The following is a 16,591-nucleotide window of genomic DNA, read 5'->3' as shown; positions in this document are numbered from 1 at the left end:
AAGTGCATACGATGTACAAACAGCATAAGCGGCATCTTTAACTGCAATTTATACTTTGTTTTCAAAATATTTTATTTATATTTAGGGGTATTAATATAGTTTACTAAGTCCAGTGATGGAACTTGAAATAAAAAAAAATCTCATTCTGTGTAAATTAAGCGTCATTAGCTTCGAATCAGGAACATTGCGTCGGTAGAATATCTTTATCCGTATGCTAACTTTTGTAAAATTCATATTGATCACATGTGACAACCAACACTATTTTAATAGTGTAACGAAGATATGTAATGATGAACTCATAAGCGGAGTACAAAAGTGGTTGTTGCATGTGAAAGGGTCTAATTTCTACAAAGATTACCCATTTTTCAGCATAATTTAACGATTTTGCGCGACCATTCGATGTTTAGCGCGTATCAGTGACGTCATAGTTAAAAATTACGTCATTTTTGTACCTGTAGAATTTACTTCGCATCTTCCTTATTTCAATGCATTACATCAAACGATGATACAAAGATGATTAAAATATCGTATTATTTGCGGCGAATTATTGCTAATACCGTATTTTGTTCTTTGGAGCAATGGGGAAATGTTCAAATGTCGTCCCAACAAATCTCAAAGAGATTAAAAGCAAAGAAACAACCAATCTGCAAGGTCCTTATTAAAGAAAATTACACTGGACGTCCCAGGAAGCTGAATGATGATTTCAAAACTATTTGGAAAGAGTATGTACAGAGAATCTACAAAGTTAATGATAAAAACGCTGTACACAATGTCATAGTCACGAAGATTAACCCCGTAAATAAAGGCATAAAAAAGACATCTGAATTATATCTATCAGATTGAATAATTGAATATGCAGACATATTTACAGCAACTCCTATGGTTCCATAATGGTATGTAAATAGTAAACATAGGAACATAGAAGGAGCATAGATGAGATCAAAACTCAAATTAAATAAAATGCAGTGAAATGGAATGATGTGTTCAGTACGTGGGCCTCTCATCTGCTCATGAGGCGGGCCTTTTCTTGTATTACAGTGTACGTATCTTAAATTCAACTGACAGGTTTGTCCCTTTCGAAAATTTATTCACTCACATTGAGACGCCAAGACACCTCCGAAACACTCTTACATGTAATTTTATTATCGAATTGTTTCAAGAGTGAAGAATTCTTATTAGCTAAAGGCATAAGATTGAGGCGTCGCCGTTGTTTTTGTGAAGAACTAATTCTCTGTGATCACATCTTGGCGCCATTTTGTTTCCAACAAATGCTTGAAAATCACAGTAGAACAATGTCGGTCCTTCTCATAAAAAACTGATTTTGATGAAATTGTGTTTTATAAAACTTGGTTAACAATAAAAAAAATATTTCAATCACCTTATTTAAAAAATCTTTTCAGTCGGCGTGATTTAATTGGGTCGGTCGCGTTAGGGGAAACAAAGGTATTTTTTGTTTTGGCCTTAATTGTTCAGTTTAAAGCCGATCAGAATACAGGCAATAATTTTCATTTGAAAACACTTGGAAAAATTATTAAGTAAAATATATGCATTTTATTTCGGGAAAAGGGGGCGAGGGAACATTCTCATTTCACAAGAAACAGGGGCTAATCGAGTAGCTGTTAATGTTAACTTGAGCATTCTGAATGAAGTACTGAAAATGTGTGCAAAGATTTCAATAAAACTCTAATGACTCTATATCTAAACGAAGAAACATTTGGTCATAAACTATTTTTCGCGGTATGATATAACAAATTTCTACAACTTCTACAGATTAAAATAAAAACACTCACCTTTACCTGTGGACTAGGAGAGGCCTCGGCAGTTCCCTTTCATGTCTTTCACCTATTGTTTAACAGTGTTCAGTTTCTTTCTATAAATATTACTGCCAAGTTTGCAGGAAGCAGTCTATCGATAAAGCGTCGCTCGCCGATGGAGATGGATGGAGGCAAATATTTACAAGGTCGATTTTGAAGTTTGATAAATGTGCAGGCAAGCGCATGGACTACAGCGTGGCGCTTAACGCTAATGGAAATTATTGTCCGGTACAGTACTTATATGAAAGTCATAAACCAAAGAGTCATACCACACATTTTATGGCTATATTTAAAGGAACTGTGTCTATAGACTTCACAAACGTAAAATACTGACAATAGCCGTATTCACTAAAACGATGAGCTTGGCGAGAATAATACGTCCCATTCAGGATTTTCACATCTTTCCGGGCTTCAATTAACCGTTCGTATTGTCACCTCACAAATATCATTTTCAACCCACCTGAATTAATGTCCTAATGAGTCCCTGTATCTGTCAGGTATATACTCTGTCGTAACTCGAGATCAATGGTGTCGTCAACTGCTGAGTATGATCAGAGAGAACAAAAATGTCGCAAACCTACCTAAGAGTTAATGGAAGGTGGATGCTACATGATTGAGCAGTCAATCAATTGAATTATGGCGATGTTTCTAAGACTACCGAGTATTGGCCGTCGGTCCTCATACTTCACTACGGTGTAGATTATAAATAGGAATCTAGTTTCTCACTTGAGAGGACTTGAGCCAGACTCGCCCCGAGATGACGTCACTGTGATTCTGATATTTCTTCTCATGGTTCGAGTTTTTTCTTCATACATTTACAATGATTTCATTTTCACAAATATACAAGCAAACATGGTAGAGACGATGCTTTTGACAATAAACCAATGTTTGCATATTATAATTTTCAAAATTTACCAATTTGTTGTTTATTGAATTTAAAAATATTTACCAAATTGGTTTCTTTGTTAGATCATTTGATATATTACTACATACCATGTCAAAAACAAAATCAATATTTGCTGCTATAGGACAATTCTAAGATTACCCAGGGAGCACCATCAACTATTCCTCAGGATACTTTCCTTCATCAACCTAGTTTTAATTACATAAAAAATATTAATTATGACATTTTAATTAAGTCTTATATAATTAGGATTTATTTTCTGGTGGGGAAAGGTACTTTTTTTATTCTGATAAGATAAATCCATTTCCATTGAAGGGATCTCTAGAGCTTGTTGTCATAGTAATAGAAGCATATACATATATACTGGACATGAAATTTTGCTTTATTTCACAAAAGGTTTCTGTGGTTTAAAGTTATACAGTCAGACTCCTTATCGTGATCATGATGGAATCGGCGAATTACTTTGAGATATCGAAGTTTGAAAACTATAAATGTAGGTTATTTGGGATGTTCCCAATTTATGTCGTAATATCCCACAAATTATACTTCTATTTTGAGTACATATTAAACAAATACAAACCATTGGCAAATAAGTTGGTATTACATGATTTTCAATTTTCTCTCTCTTTCGCAAACTTTACGGTCGTTTTAATGACCTTGTCAACGAATTCAAGATTTAGTTGTCATGCATATTTTGACTGAAATTAGTTTCTCATTAATTGTTAGGTCATTGTTTTAATACCTTTTTGTTTATAAATACTGCTTTTACATAAATAATGCAGAAGGATGTGACTGGTCGAAAGGGGATGATTATTCCTCATAGGCGCCTGATCCCACTGTGGCGTCTCACAGGTCCGTGTTTTACCTTTTACGTGATTGGTCACTTCGTTATCTGTGTTACTCGGCGATGAGAGAGACAAACTATAGATGTATTATTTAGATATACTCCAACTTCCTATCTCCAACTATTCCCCCCTCTCCAATTAAATTGTTTAGTTTTTTTATGTGAAAGTTTATACAGATGTAAATCATCGAAAATACCAATAGATGGAAATGAAACAAATTAATGTTATTATTTTAAATCGGTTAATTGTCGATAGCACGACCATGCTTAAGGTTTATAAAAATGCTGAAAACAGCAGCATACTTTGTACAAATTTAAAAAAAAAGAACGATCAATAATTATTTATTATGGTGTCACCGTTATATTCATTATTCTCTACGCGTCGATTCACCAAGAGTCATCGATTCTCAGGCTCTCGTGACCATTTCAAGATATCAAACCTGAAATGCTTTCAAACACTTCTTTATGACGTTCAATGCGTTGTAACTCTATATTACTCTACGAATTTTAGATTACGATTCGTCTATAACGTGTTTAATCGTCAATTATTTTCCAGGCGCGTAGCAACAGAGGGGGGAGGGGGCATTACTTTTACTATTGAAAATTTTCATTGAAAAGCTGGTTGGCTCCCACTTTTTACTACAGTAAAGTGATATCAGGAAAATGTAGCATTGTATGCAAAAAAAAAATGGTACGGACAGAAGTTGGCATTGAAAAAAGTTGCTTCTAACCCCCATACCCCACGAAAAATAGCATTTTTTTAGTAGTAGGTAATTTTCCTTTTGTGTTTGTGTGTGTGTTTTGCTTGTCAACTTTTTCAGCTAAGTAAATAATTTTTTCCTCTTCCCGCCTCCCCCCTCCCTTCACTTTAAAAAACGATGTCACTGTTTTCAAAGTTTAATATTTCGCGAAAATGAGTCGATCTTGATATATAAGTCATGAATAAAAACACGGTGCTCTTGATCTTTTTTTACTTGATTATGAATTCAACATCACATCTGTCAAGTCATCAGAAAAATATGTAAATATAATGTATGAATTTAATTTTTGAGAATTCATGAGGTACATGAACTACAACACTTCACGCCTGCATATGTATTCATTGTGAAGCGTCATATTTAATGTCTTCACGAATTCTCAAAAAAAAAAAAGGATGATACGTGGAGTTGGCTGGGGCATTTTTCGGCCATGAAGAATATGGCCGGATTCAACATTAAAATGTTGTTTTTAAGTCTGGTAATCGAGGACACATTTCTTGTGACAAAGCGTTTTCAGAGGTACCAACATACTTGACCTTTTGTCCCTGACCTTGTAGTTTGACCCATTATACCAAGCTTTATACATTTACATGTATTTAGCCTTAACTTTGAATGATGGAATCCGATGCTAGGGCTTCAATACCTTGTAAGCTTTTCCCCTTAGAGACCAACAATTATATTCTCTAAGGCATCGAAAGCGGTGGGCCAATAGTACTGTTCCTTGAATTTGATTGTTATTTTACACATGTATTCCTAGTAACAAAAAATTACTTTGGGTCCGTTCATTAGTTTAGTTTATCTCTTGACCTTGAATCTTGACTTACATTGAAAGAATTTTAACTTTTGCCATGATTTGCCATTCGTGGCCATCGGTGTTTAACAATCACATCCATGGCACCTGATTAGTATAATTCCACTTGATGTTTTCCATTCCCAATTGAATAGGACTTAAACTAGTAATTCTCTATCCTATATATCCATCACGTAAATAACACTCTGATATTAATTCAAAGCACTTTACAGTAGAAAATAGTAATAAATGGGAGATATGTCTAAATAGACGAGTATTCCACCTATACACATCTGTTATGCATTCAAATTCATTGAATCTGAGGCTATTTAGTGATGGAATATCTTATGTCCTGTTTAGTACTCTACACATAATTGGTTTATTGTTGAAATTGTTTGTTTTCTTCGTATTTCATTTTCACTGAAGGACATTTGGTGATCTCCACCAGTGTGGAAGAACGGGATTTCCTCCCTAACCACCCCTGCAATGCTGCCGACTCTGAGTAGAATTTTTATATTTGCGGATTAATATATGCCGGGCTTATATTGTTTTTGCCCTGTCTGTATGTCTGTCTGCAAAATTTAACCTTCGCCATAACTTTTGAACCATGAACGATAGAGACTTCATATTTGGTATGCATACTCCACTAATAAGGTTCTTTTAACTAACACCAAGGCCAATGACCTTTTGAACTTGACTGTGACATATATGCTAAAAATAGCTTTTTCCTGCAAACTTTATCCTTTGCCGTAACTTTTCAACCATGAAAGATAGAGACTTCATATTTGGTATGCATACTCCACTAATAAAGTTCTTTTAACTAACACCAAGGTCAATGACCTTTTGAACTTGACTGTGACGTATATGTTAAAAATAGCTTTTTTCTTGCAAACTTTAACTTTGCCATAACTTTTGAACCATGAAAGATAGAGACTTCATATTTAATATGCCTACTCTACTAATTAAGCTCTTTCCAATAATACCAACGTCAATGACCTTGTGACCTTGACTGTGACCTATAAGCTAAAAATAGCTTTTTTGTCTTCAAACTGTAATATTCGCCAAAACTTTTGAACCACGAAAGATGGAGACTTCATATTTGGTATGCTTACTTCGCTCATTAAGTTCTTTCAAATGACACCAAGGCAAATGACCTTGTGACCTTAACTTTCACCTACATGCTAAAAATAGCTTTTTTCCACCTTAATCATAAAATTTGAATCATGAGAGATAAGGACTTCATGTTTGGTATGCATACTCCACTAATCAAGTTCTTTCAAATGATACTAAGGCCAGTGACCTTATGACCTTGACATATATGCTAGAAAGATTTTTTCGAACTTTGTTGCCGCTGGGGGCATAGTGTTTCACAAACACATCTTGTTACTTCTTTTTTCATTTCAAGCTTGCATTACTACATGTATATCTATTGATTTTGATTGGACAACACACACATATAATTATAATGAATAAATATTTCAAAAAAATAAACAATGCATGCAAAAGCATACATGTTAATAAAGGCTATGTAAAAATACTGACCCAGATATTGACTCAATTTTTAACGCTAATTTTCAAACTAAAGTTTAATATTCATTAAGAATTTTTTACATCTAATGTGAAATGTTAACTTTTTCATAGACAAATAACACGCCTGCTAATCGATCAATTGCACAACCAGCAGTTGTGTATAACAATCAAAAGAGATCGATTTCCGGTTGTGCAATTGATGCGAATAATTCCAGTACACAGGTAGTAAATGGACCCGATTCAGGCAATAATTGATATTTTTATTAAAATATAAGAATGTGATTCCATGAGCAATTTATTTTTCTTTAATTTTACACTCTCATAAAATGCAGTGATTGTCGATTAGCGACGAAAATGATTGAAAATAGTATTCGCCGACTAAAATTCGTTTTAATCTCAACTAACCTTGAAAATTCAATGTCCACCATGAGTATGCAACAAGTGCATCTTATCCACCAAAATTGGGACTTCGATATGTGTATAATTTGACAAATATTCGTAGAAAATAACATTGCTTATGCATGCGATCATTCAGTTGTGAAAGAGATCTCGGGTTATGCATGAGATGAAGGATAAAAAGTTACGATAGTATTACACAATCTCCATAATTCACTTCTTATACTATTTTATTTTTGGTAATTATAAAATTTTAAATATTGGCTATAATATGAAGACGTTGCAGTGGCAGATCCAGCAATTTTTGAAAAAAAAGGGGGGGGGGTGTCAAGGTGTCCAACACTCATGCATATAGGCACTTCAAACCTGGCAACACTGAGTTTTCAACAGTTCTATTGGGGACTTTGACAAGCCAAAAACAAACAAACAAACAAATAAAACAAAAACACAAACAAGCAAGCAGTAGATATACATGTAGCTATAATTCGCTGGGATCTTCAATTGGTTTCAAAGTGAAAAATTGTATAGGACGTGTTGGTAGTCCACGCAGGGCTGGGATTGCATGTCATGTGACGGTACTCAGAGGAAAGCATATTAAACGAGGGAACTCTATTTATAGCGATCAGAAAGGACAGAGATTGAACAACATGTACAGTGTATTTATTTTATTCGAAATATTTTTTTTATTCAAAGAATTTATTTTATTCAAAATATAAGACGTAATAAAATATCCATGTTACATAACTCTCTCTCTCTTTCTCCCTCTCTCTCTCTGCAAAAATCAAGAGGGGGATCCAACCCCAGGAACCACCTTCTAGATCCGCCAATGGTGTTCAGTCCTTTTTGCAAGCACATTTTGACCTTTTCAGCAGCTGCGGCCGATCTCTATTATAGGGAAATAAAACGTTACTTTTCATCAGTTCTGTAAAATAATCTTAAAAAAATTGCTTTAAACTGAGCGTTTATTGTTGTTGTTTCAATTTCATTGTCATTTCTAACTGGATATTAATAATAAACAATTGAAATGGTTGAAACTGAAAAAATTCTTGGTGTACATATTGATGATAAGTTACAGTATGCAAATCATATTGATTCGGTTTGTAAAACGATAAATTATAAGTTATTTACTCTTCGAAGGTTTAAGAAATTTCTCCCTCTACATACCAGAAAACTATATTAATTACAATGCTTATATTTTACCATCTATTAACTATTGTTTGACTATCTGGGGTAATGCCCCCAAGCAGGACATGGACAGACTATTTAAATTACAGAAAAGGGCAGCAAGGATTATTCTTGACGCAAGTCCAGATTCTTCTTCTAAACCACTGTTTGAGAAACTTGGATGGTTAACAGTTTATGAGCTAGTTGATCTATACAAATACATATTATTATACAAAATTTTCAGTGGAATGACTCCCCAATATCTTTGTAATTTATTTGATTTTCATTCTTCTACTTCTTATAATCTTCGATCTGAAAGTAATTATGATCTAAGATTGCCGAAATTTCGTACAAACTTATTCAAGACATCTTTTCAGTATTCAGGTGTACATCTATGGAATAAACTTCCCCAACACATTAGACTCTCTCAATCTCTACGAACATTTATGCGTAATATAGAAAATTACATCATCAGGTGTCGCACAATTATCTGAGGACAATAAGGTTTCGATATTGTATATTGTATTATGATTGTTAATTAACTATACATGGACACTATATTCATAATCTTATGATTGTAATTCCTTAAACATATTACTATTATATATGATGAATTGTATTCTGTATATTTTTTGTATTTGATATATATAGAAGGCCCTGGGGAAGAATAGTGCATGCACTAACCAGGTTACCTTCTTTAAATAAAGTATTTATTATTATTATTATATAGAAAGAGTTTGTACAATAGGTACTCCCAAACCAGGAAGTGTTCAAGATATGAAAGGAAATCGTCGTGATTTTCCGGATAATAATGAAGTGGTAAAAGTTGCAAGGTGAATAAAAAGTTTTTCAACAACAGTAGTAAAAATTGTTTTGAATGTGCTACAGATGTGACAACAAAGATTTTTCTTACATTTTTTCCATCATACTACGCGCCTTGAGTAGCCTATTCTGCAGAAACCATGGGTATTATCACGTGTCAGGCAAAGATCCTTACAGGGTTTCAGCATGTGGTTCATCTTGAGAGGTCTACATCCTCATTCATACATTCTTATCATTCATCATTGACTTTTTTTATTGATTCATTGATGACTCATTGATGCTTTTGAAAATAAGAAAGTACTAGTGATTTCTGAAATTATAAACTTTGCGGCCGATTTGATGCTTTGCATCAATTTCATTTGGATTTTTTAATAGTGGTATTTTTTATTGAACGATTATTTTTTGTTTTTTGACGATTTTTCCCCTATGGTATACATGATGAATAAATGTAATAAATATAATTTGTGAGAAAAAACTGTTTTTTACAGTGTCCAAAAAGTTCGGGGTTGAATATCGGAGGGGGGGGGGTGTCCTGTCCACTAGCACCTGTAATGTGATGTTTTCATCTTGATCCTTTCCATCTTTTATCCAAATAAAATTGATGCAAAGCATCAAATCGGCCACAAAGTTTATAATTTCAAAAATTACCAGTACTAGTACTAGAAGTATAGCTATATCTACTATATCTATGTATATCTACTGCTTGCTTGTTTGTGTTTTTGTTTTATTTGTTTGTTTGTTTGTTTTTGGCTTGTCAAAGTCCCCCATAGAACTGTTGAAAACTCAGTGTTGCCAGGTTTGAAGTGCCTATATGCATGAGTGTTGGACACCCCCCCCCACCTTTTTTTTCAAAAATTGCTGGATCTGCCACTGCAACGTCTTCATATTATAGCCAATATTTAAAATTTTATAATTACCAAAAATAAAATAGTATAAGAAGTGAATTATGGAGATTGTGTAATACTATCGTAACTTTTTATCCTTCACACACATAACCCGAGATCTCTTTCACAACTGATGATCGCATGCATAAGCAATGTTATTTTCTACGAAATTTGTCAAATTATACACATATCGAAGTCCCAATTTTGGTGGAAAAGCATACTCATGGTGGACATTGAATTTTCAAGGTTAGTTGAGATTAAAACGAATTTTAGTCGGCGAATACTAGCGTTATTGACTCAATTTTCGACAATCACTGCATTTTATGAGAGTGTAAAATTAAAGAAAAATAAATTGCTCATGGAATCACATTCTTATATTTTAATAAAAATATCATTATTGAATTTTTGTACTGGAATTATTCGCATCAATTGCACAACCGGAAATCGATCTCTTTTGAATGTTATACTGCTGGTTGTGCATTGAGACAAAATAATACATCTCCAAAGTGCATTGCCTTTTTTGAAGCTCATTCTTGTTGTTTGAACCATGACTGAAACATGAAAAACTTAAGCTGAGTGAATATGTCATTTATTGCCCAGATAAATGATAAGAGTGAACAAAAGCATATAAAATATGCAATTAAGTACAAACATGTAAATTATAGCTGGGGTATGGGCAAATGATGAAAAACTTCAATATATACACTTCAAGTCAGTGCTTATTCCAGCTATTGCTACATAATGAGCAATATCTAACAACAAACTTATGCTGAGCTACCAAAACAGTTTATAAAAGCAGCTATAAGTTGATCACTGACCAGAATACTGTATACCTGCCTTATAACAGTTCAAGTACATACTGAATCATAATAATTTGATGACACATGGTGTAAAAATTATCTGAGCAGCCATATGCTATTCATTGCAAAGTCCGCCATAATTTGAAGAATGTGAAAATGAAACTTGGCTATTGGGTGACTTGTACATGTGCATTAAGCATTCCTGAGAGAGTTGAACACATGTACATTTCCTAACAAACTACATGAGCAAAATTTAATATGGGTAAAATATGTGGAGCTAATGTTTAGAAAAAATGCGAGCAGACAAAGTAACACATTTCAAAGCAAAACTTGCATGCAATGTTCTACTTTTCCTTATTCTTCTTTTTTCCTGGCAGATGAGAGGCATTGAGGACAGCAGCTTTAATGCTCTGAAGATACCTCTTCATGAAGCGGTGGTCGTGGCTGCTGTCTTTTAGGTGAACCCCATCACTGGCCAAGTATTTCATGTCTGGGTCCCAGAAACCACGGTGGTGCCAAAATATAAGATTGCTGGTGGACTCTTGACACAGATTGTGAAGAAGTATATTGGTATCAATCACTTTGCAATTGTATTGGATGCCTACTTTTGATGGATGTCGGCGTAATAATTGTCCAATTATTACAAAAGAAAAGTTATTGGTTAAAAGCAAAGCCTGTGCCAGTGCCATGATTTGTCTAGCTGGATCCGGGCCACAATTAAAGGGTGAAGGTCAAATGGCTAAAACGTACAACATGTAGGAAATTCATATGCCTCCCTTTCAATGATAAAAATAAAAATAGCTCACATGTTTTAGATACTTTTTGGGTATAAAATAAAAGTAGAGTGTCTAAAGTTTACAATGATATGCAGCAAGGTGCATTTCATGCAAAAATTATGCCTAGAAATATGAATTGAAAAGAGCATTCATTTGGTTTGTTTACACTTTTTTTGCCAAGCGAGAGCTATCCTGAGGTCATGACGTCAGAAGATTATTAATAACCAGGGAATTCCACATTCAACACCCCTATTTCTGGATGTGAATATTTATCTGACACATTGCTCTATCATGTGGTCAAAGATATTTTGGAAATGAATATTTTTAAAAAAGTTACAAAGAAAATAAAACACATGTTTTTACTATATAAGTCTATATGTAAGCTAATTGTGGTCCGGGTCCAGCTACGCTGTTTGGTGTTGCTTGTGGATTTGTTAAATCATTTCCGCCAACCTGAATAAAGCAAATACCACCTTCGGTATGGACATCTTGAAAGTCAAGCTCTCTTTCGTAAACCAGCTCGTGGGTGCTAACATTGCATCTGGAACGAGTCATCACTTTAAATTCACCTTTATATAGGCGTAAGTTCTCAAATTCTTGTTCATTGTTAATGAATACACCAAGCCTTGTAATGAATGAATGACCGATCAGTACTACTAGTCGCGGTTTGGGATATTCCGTGCTTATCTCCATGCCGTCTGCTTGATTCAGCCGATTGCACAATCAAACTATTCAAAGCATATTCAATTTTTGGATCCTAAAGGTATATGAATAAATTCTGTCTGAAATAATCACAACACTTTCGCGGTTTTGTTAATAAATCTGGATTTCGATCCCGATCTTATTACAACTCCAATATTGAGCGTTGTTAAAATGGGTCTACTAGTCTAGGAAAACCCGGGTAGTAGTTATTGTAGTTATTAACCATAATTACAATTATCCGACATAAATAATGCACTAAAATAATCGCTATCCCGATTATGAATACATTTTTAATTACAAAATGTCCTTATTTCCATTGCACACCTTAAGTGTACTGCGCTGTTGAAAAAAAAAATATTTCAATCGTTTTTCTGATTTTAATAAATATATACATCTTTCTACCATAGCATTTTTTGATATTCAAAGTATTTAATTTTTTTATTTGAAAAAAAAATGCTCGTCCCAATAGACCTCAACGCATTCTTTATAATGAATTAATAACTGCTCGGGTGATTGTACTTTTGAAGAATTCTCTTAGTAAATCCCTTTCTACTCTAAACTGCTTTGCAGCCACGAAGCATCGTTTTTGAAAGGGGGACAGTCAGAGAAATTTTTTTTGACTTACCTGAAAAAGCTGACAAGCATATAAAGGGAAAATTGCCCAAACTCGAAAATTCTAATTTCGTGGAGGAGTGTGTGTGTGTGTGTGTGTGTGGGTGTGTGGGTGTGTGGGGGGGGGGGGGGGGGGGGGGGCTAAAAGCCAACTTTTTTTCAATGCCAAATTCTTTCAGTACCAATTTTTATGCGCCCGAATCGAGAGATCCGAAGCGTATGTTGTTTTTGTCCTGTCTGTCTGTTTATCTGTTTGTCTGTTTGTCTGCAAACTTTAACCTTCGCCATAATTTTTGAACCATGAATAAAAGAGACTTCATATTTGGTATGCATACTCCGCTAATAAAGGTCTTTCAAATGACACCAATATCAATGACCTTGTGACCTTGACTGTGACCTATATGCTAAAAATAGTTTTTTCTGCAAACGTTAACCTTAGCCATAACTTTCAAACCATAAAAGATAGAGACTTCATATTTGGTATACATACCCCACTGATTAAGCTCTTTTAAATGGCACCATGGTCAATGACCTTGTGACCTTAACTGTGACCTATACGCTAAATAGAGCTTTTTTGTTGGTGGTAAACTTTAACCTTCGCCATAACTTTTGAACGAAGAAAGATAGAGACTTAATATTTGGCAAGCCTACTCCACTAATTAAACCCTTTCACATGACATCAAGGTCAATGACCTTGTGACCTTGACTTTGTCCTATATGCTAAAATAGCTTTTTGAACCTTCACCATAACTTTTGAACCATGAGAGATAGAAACTTCATATTTGGTATGCATACTTCACTGATCAAGTTCTTTCAAATGACATCAATATCAATCACCTTGTGACCTTGACTTTGACCTGTAAGCTAAAAATATGTTTTTTTAACTTTGTTGCCACCGGACGCATAGAAGTAGAAGAATCATCTCTTTACTGATTTCTCCCGTCTCGAGAGTTAGCTCCGCGAAATAAAGTTGTAAAAGGTAGGCAGAGTTGCGACACCAGCTGGTGTTGCTGAATTCCCACTTTTTAATGTGGCCTCCGCTCTGACTCTCCCCTGCACAAGTCACAATATAAAAGCAGGGGTTAGAGTCAGGGCAATCTCAGATCAATAAAATACGAACTGTGTAGAGTACGTTTTTATACGATAAGTAAAATTCAATGTTCTAAAAAAAAGGACCTGTCGTTTTTATGCGCCCGGATTGATAGATCGCAGCGCATATTGTTTTTGTCATGTCTGTCTGTTTGTCTGCAAACTTTAACCTCCGCCATGACTTTTGAACCATGAAAGATAGAGATTTCATATTTGGAATGCATACTCTACTTATTAAGCTCTTTTAAATGATACCAAGGTCAATGACCTTGTGACCTTTACTGTGACCTATATGCTAAAAATAGCATTTTGTTTGCAAACTTTAACCTTCGCCATAACTTTTGAACCATGAAAGATAGAGACTTCATATTTGGTATGCATACTCCACTAATAAAGTTCTTTCAAATGTCATCAAGGTCAATGACCTTGTGACCTTGACTGTGACCCATATGCTTAAAAAAGCTTTTTTGAACCTTCTCCATAACTTTTGAACCATGACTGTGACCTATATGCTAAAAGTTTTTTTTCTCGAATTTTGTTGCCGCCGGTCGTATAGTGTTTCATAAAAAACATCTTGTTTCGTTAGTAAATGATAAGCAAATTTATGTATTAAATATGAAAAACATATATATTTTACAGATTCACTTTACGGAAAAAAATATTTTATGTATCTGTAAATTTATAAAGGGAAAGAACATTCTGATTAACAGTCTTTTAAATGTTTAGAAAACCTTTAATTCTGAATAACTTCTCAATCCCCATATATCAACACTTAAGGTAGGATTCTTCTCACATTTCTTGTATTTAAAAATTAATGAAATTTTCACAGAATCAAGAGGACAATATCACTATATGGTATCAGTGATATTAAATTTGACCGTTTAATATTAGAGGCAAGGTCAGGTCAAGGTCATTACCTTTTTCCTGGACATCTAGAATTTACTGTTTCCAATCATGAATCCCTACTTGTAATTCAAAAGATTGAATGTTTTTCTTTTAAAAAGATACTGTATAAGATGATATGACCAAACATGGATAATTTAAATAAAATGGATATTTGCTTTATTTTTATAATATTTAACTTTTTCTAATTTTCACATATACTAAAGTTGTCACATAAAGGTACAAAATGATACAAAAACAAAAGTTTTGATCGTTAACAGTCTTTTTAAATGTTTTTGGAAAACCTGTACTAGATTTGAAGCATTTAAAAGCCAACATAGTTCTAGTATGTGTGAAAAATCTTATTTATTTGCTATATTTTGAAACTTTAGTCCCTTATTATTAATTTAACTTACATTTGAAAATTTCATCTAATCTTTGATTTACGGAAGCGTATTAGGGCCGCAGCAGTATTTTTTTTTAATTTGTTATAACAAATTATTAATTTGTTTAAACAAATTATTAATTTGTTTAAACAAATTATTAATTTGTTTAAACAAATTGATAATTTGTTATAACAAATTGATTATTTGTTATAACAAATTGATAATTTGTTATAACAAATTGATAATTTGTTATAACAAATTGATTATTTCTTATAACAAATTGATAATTTGTTATAACAAATTGATTATTTGTTATAACAAATTGATAATTTGTTATAACAAATTGATAATTTGTTATAACAAATTGATAATTTGTTTAAACAAATTAATAATTTGTTTAAACAAATTAATAATTTGTTTAAACAAATTGATAATTTGTTATAACAAATTAAAAAAAAATACTGCTGCGGCCCTAATACGCTTCCGTATTGATTGCATAAAAATTATAACTAAATTCAATGTTCTATAATAATTTTGAGTGGCAGAAAAGAAGATATTTTCATACGCCACCATTCCGCCAAAAATATAGTCCCTGCTAGTTTTCAAACAAAGTTTACCATTTCTATTTAAAGTTGTATAATTGTGATGAGGAAAGAAAAATATAGTCTTTTGAATCTCTTACATCTAAATATATAAGACATAACAACAAATGTACTTTGAATATTCCATCTAGTCGGAAACCAGAGAAGAATCCTACCTTAAACTTAAATGTATAGAGCATCCCGGTTCTCCGGGCTGAAATGACGTAAGCTGCATATTGCACAATCTTGCAAGTTAATGTTCCGCGGTCTTATGTACAGATCTGCAGGTATAGCCACTAATGCATCTTGATCTTCTAACGAAAAACGTTTTATTTTCAATGATTCTTCTCATTACTACTTGGTAACACTGCCAGGGTGGTAATCATGGTCGTTTTTGGTGGCGAATCAAGCTGCTCTTCTTTTCACTTTCTCAAGCTGTCAGATTTGCTTGGAGCTCCAGGGATCCCATGCTGCACAGGCATATTCAAGGGTTAGTTGAAGAAGTCCCTGGTATGCTGCAGATCTTGCAAATGTCCGACATCCCCTCATATTCCGCCTGATGAAGTCAGTCCAGTGTCTTGTTCGCTTTAGATGCAATGTTATTGATGTGATTGTCCCCTCGTAGATGTTTACTGATGGTGAGTCCAGGGTATTTGCGGGAATCAACCATATATAGGAGGTGCCCGTGTATAGTGTAGTCAGCAGTTATGGGATTCCGCTTGTTGATAATTTGTATGACTACACATTTTTCTGGGTGGAAAGCCATTTGCCAATCCTCCCTTCTAATCAGAGAATCGAGAAATTTCTTTAAGGTATCTCATCAGCCTGTTAGTAATTGATCTGCATACATGTAGATA

At 33.7% G+C, this 16,591-nt stretch overlaps 1 protein-coding gene across 2 annotated transcripts in view; it reads right to left on the bottom strand.

Annotated features, from left to right (window-relative positions):
• LOC134272703 (regulator of G-protein signaling 9-binding protein-like) overlaps positions 1-2,394 on the bottom strand; it is a 33,161-nt gene extending 30,767 nt beyond the window's left edge. For both annotated transcript variants that reach the window (XM_062754909.1, XM_062754910.1), the window contains exon 1: positions 1,791-2,394. The gene's annotated coding sequence lies outside the window, so the exon portion shown is untranslated. The remainder of the gene's footprint in view (positions 1-1,790) is intronic.
• Positions 2,395-16,591: the final 14,197 nt, after the last annotated feature.

The sequence above is a fragment of the Saccostrea cucullata genome, unplaced genomic scaffold (assembly GCF_032062105.1).
Source record: "Saccostrea cucullata isolate Sc308-1 unplaced genomic scaffold, CSIRO_AGI_Scuc_v1 ctg859, whole genome shotgun sequence".
In the NCBI taxonomy this organism is placed as follows: Eukaryota; Metazoa; Mollusca; class Bivalvia; order Ostreida; family Ostreidae; genus Saccostrea; species Saccostrea cuccullata.
This window is presented reverse-complemented; position numbering and strand designations above follow the sequence as displayed.